This window comes from Brachyhypopomus gauderio, chromosome 3 (assembly GCF_052324685.1).
Source record: "Brachyhypopomus gauderio isolate BG-103 chromosome 3, BGAUD_0.2, whole genome shotgun sequence".
In the NCBI taxonomy this organism is placed as follows: domain Eukaryota; kingdom Metazoa; phylum Chordata; class Actinopteri; order Gymnotiformes; family Hypopomidae; genus Brachyhypopomus; species Brachyhypopomus gauderio.
This window is the reverse complement of record NC_135213.1, coordinates 31030940-31034956: the sequence shown is the minus strand read 5'-3', so window position 1 is coordinate 31034956 and position 4017 is coordinate 31030940. Positions and strand designations below refer to the sequence as shown.

General features: G+C 45.1%; 1 long non-coding RNA gene across 2 annotated transcripts; it reads right to left on the bottom strand.

The window, feature by feature from the left end:
• Nucleotides 1-1579: 1579 nt before the first annotated feature.
• Nucleotides 1580-3807, bottom strand: LOC143509815 (uncharacterized). Of its 2 annotated transcripts, none has more exons than XR_013129789.1 (2): nucleotides 2856-3807; nucleotides 1580-2707 (listed from the first exon to the last, which is right to left on the bottom strand). It is a non-coding gene; the product is annotated as an uncharacterized LOC143509815 (long non-coding RNA). The 2 variants fall into 2 exon arrangements; XR_013129790.1 differs by having other exon boundaries at nucleotides 3492-3807.
• Between the last annotated feature and the right edge of the window lie 210 nt (nucleotides 3808-4017).

Genomic DNA, 4017 nt, shown 5'->3' with positions numbered 1-4017 from the left:
TAATAAGCGTGTCTAAGCCTGTCCGGCGGTTTAATGAGCATGAGCGCACTTAAACCTATACAACGCCTCTCTTGATATAACGTTCATATTACACTGTGTGTGCTCACGTGTGTAATATGACACAGCGTGTGTGTGTGTGTGTGTGTGTGCATGCATGTGTGTGTGTGTGTGTGTGTGAGCGGGTCCCAGTGGGAGGCTCATTCACAATGAAGCCCCTGGGTTGTGAGTCAGTGAATAAGGGGGAACAAGTGTTGTGGGCACCATGCTGGATCAACACCCTTGGACTGACTAAGAAGTCTGCTGGCCCTTCAGGTTGTGTGTGTGTGTGTGTGTGTGTGTGTGTGTGTGTGTGTGTGTGTGTGTGTGTGTGTGTTCAAGCATGTATCATCTCAGACACTTTCTGATTTAATCTCATTTTAATTTCACTTTTAATTCTTATTTATATTCATCATAATCATGTCAGGTTCCACAGTGAGATAGAGATAACAGTCCCTCTGTTTGAACAATCTCAGTCTTTAAAGTCATACTTCCCTAAAAACGCTAGCCATGTTGATGAGCTCATTTGCATAATGCCCACCGCTCTTTCAGACCTCCCCCGTTATTAGCCACATTACCATTTTAAGTCATGCAGCCGGTCTTGGGCACCCACATATCCACAGCCCCCCTCCTCATCCTCGCACACCTCTTCATCATACTCTTCATTCCCAACAACAGCTCCTGGATCATCTAACTTTCTCCTCCTCTAAACCACAAGCACTCCACAGACCAAATGTCCAAAGCACCCGGATCTGACCCTAGACCTGTTCGAATGAAACCAAACGGCTCCATTATCCGCCCAGATGGCTCCTTAACAAACCACGTCTGCGTGCACTAACTGATCTCACAACTGCCTAATCTCATCTCCGGCCTGCCTGCGCCAGCGTGGCCATGGCAGCCGCACTGATCCAGAGTCAGTTGATTGTGCATTGACTGTGTCAAGTAGGAGCAGCTGGGAGAGCCGGGTCTGGAGGCCAGCTCGGCAGCAGGGTGCAGTGGCTCAGCTGACCCTCGGCATTGTGTTGTTAACTGAGCCCATTTAACCAGCTCCTCCCTATTCCCCAGTCTATTAAAGGCCTGCTGGGTCTCTCATAGACATGGCCAAGCAGAAAGAGTGGCCTCCTCACACAGGGAGAAAAGGAGATGGGGTGGAGGGAGGGGCAGATAGGAGGGGTGACTGGTGATTGGCGGGTATCTGGATAGATAGATAGATAGATAGATAGATAGATAGATAGATAGATAGATAGATAGATAGATAGATAGATAGATAGATAGATAGATAGATAGATAGATAGATAGATAGATAGATAGATAGATAGATAGATTTGAAGCCTATAAATGTGTAATATGTAATATATATGTAATATATATGTAATAATGTGTAATATGCATGGTATTATAAATCCAATTGAGTTTGCATTTGTCACAGTAGATTCATTTGAATATACTTGATTCATTTGAATATATTTATTATATTCCTTTTCAAAAGAACAATATATAGGAATGATTATTTAAAACAAATCAAGAAATGCTGGATTCCCAGTCACTTAAAAAAGCACTTTATTTGAAAATTAAATTCAATATATAGTTACATTTGTGAATTTTGTACAAATTTGTTCATTAACCAAAGTGCTTGCTCAACTCAGATGACGATGTTCTTACTATAGTGCACTACACAGTGCAGTACAGTACACAGTACAGTACACTACACAGAACAGGACACTACACAATACACAGTACAGTACAGTACACTACACAGAACAGGACACTACACAATACACAGTACAGTACAGTACACTACACAGTACAGTACACTACACAGTACACTACACAGTACAGTTCACTACACAGTACAGTACATTACACAATACACTACACAGTACAGTTCACTACACAGTGCCGTACAGTTGTAAACCTGCAGCCGTGGGTCTCTGCATCTTTGCGTCTCCTCTTTCTGTTTGCCTTCCGTCTCTCTTCAGTTCCCTCCCAGTGACTCAGAACTGCTCAGAAAGGTGATTCATCATTTGGTGGTTTAGACGTATTCGGAGAGGTTGACCACAGCTAGTTGCCACATCAGATGAGGTGAGACCCTATCGTTGGGCCCGTGCACAGCTTAAAATAAATATTGTGTGTGTATGTGTGCATGTGTGTATGAATGTCTGTGTGTGAATATCCTTTTGTAATATGTTCAAGTTTATGTCAGTCAACGGGTTTGTGCACGTTATTCCGCATGTGTGTCTGTGTGTGATTTCATACACTCGAACAAGCACGTGCGCCTGTGCGCGTGTGAGCACACGTGAGTGTGTTCTGTTTGTGCGTAAGCTGTCTAGCACGGTTGAAGATGTTCCAGAAGCAACTCTGGCTCATCCCTCTACTTCACGCTTCTTTCCTCTCCTCATCTGGAGCAAGATGTTTCCGGCCATGGCAAGAGTCTCGGTGAGCTCCATTCGTTTGTGTCAGAGTATGCGTCTGTGAGCCAAAAGAGGCCTGAGACACCAACAGGGGGAAGAGATGTCTTGTTGAACTAGCTCGGCTTTAATGAGAATGCCGTTCAACCATAAACACCAGTAGACCCCATCACGAGCGTCCGTGTTTACAGAGACAACATCGGCAGCTGTTAGGTGCTTCTTGAGATAACCAAACAAGAAATAAAATGATAATAAAGGAGACACTAGGAGAGAGAGAGAGAGAGAGAGAGAGAGAGAGAGAGGCATAAAATGAGAATAGGATTAAACACTAATGCTAAAATCATGAAAAAATGAATTCATTTCCACTGTCAGTGAATCATAAAACTGTGGACATAACCTTTTCTGATTTACTTTTTGTTTTTTCATTTGTTTGTCTCTCTGTCTCTGTCCCTGCTGTTCCTCCTAGAGGACAAGGCAGGAACAGCGTACTGGAATGGCCCAGTGAGTCCCTCCCTCCCTCCTTTAGCCTTTGCACAAACACAAACACACACATAAACAAACACAATTAGCTAATGACAACTATCTGGGCATTGAAATTAGCCTGATTAAGGCTTACTAGCTGCCTTGTGCCATTGATTAATTATGTCTAGCCACAGTGTGTGTGTGTGCGTGTGCGTGTGCGTGTGTGTGTGTGTGTGTGTGTGTGAAACTGCAGAATAGTTGCTTACTTGTCTTTCGGTCTTTGCTAGTTACATATTCCAAATGAGGAATTGCATTCAGTCCACATGGAAGGCCAGGAGGCCCTGCAGCAAATGTCAGTGTCTTAGAGAGCCTGCATGCTGCAAACAGGCGTGAGCTATAAATGAATCTGACTAGCGCTGCTATCAATCCCCTTTAAGGACAAAACTTATCATTTTCATCCAGAATCTTGTCAACAGAAACAAATATCATAGTGTCAGTCCCAACTAGCCCAGTATGGTGTATGGCCCAGTATCTTCCCACAGGTCCCAGTCACCCCACACCATGCATGAATTACATCCCACTTACCGCTCAATCCCATCAACTCAGGAACCTTCCAACAGTGTAACCTCCTGTCCTCAGAAGCTGATCACGTTACTCTCTTAGGCTCGTCCGCCTCCTCCTCCTCTCTGGCAGGTTAGGGGTTAAAGCCCGTACCCCTCTGTCTTCACCGTGCGTCCCCTGGCTGCTGATGCAGTGTCTGGGCCAGAGAGGGGGGAGAGGGGAGTACAGGAAAGGCAGTCCGTCCAGGGTCTGGTCGCGCTGGTGCGGCTCCGGGCCGCTTCACGCGTTTGTCTTGGCCCGCCGCCCCGCATTTTTGCTCTTGTTTTTCCAATTTGCCTTAACTGCAGTTCGATGGTTTTCGGATCTGGAGATTGCCGGGGAGCGCCTATTTTTATTCCGGTGGAAGCTTCGGCGTTTATGACCATAATGGGAGTAATTCAGGGCTTTTTCTCTGTTTTTTTTCTCTTCCTTTCACTCTCGCCAGTTTTTTTTTGTAGGGAATGTGACCCCCAATGGTCATCCCTCTGTCACACTGTTACTACAAACGTGC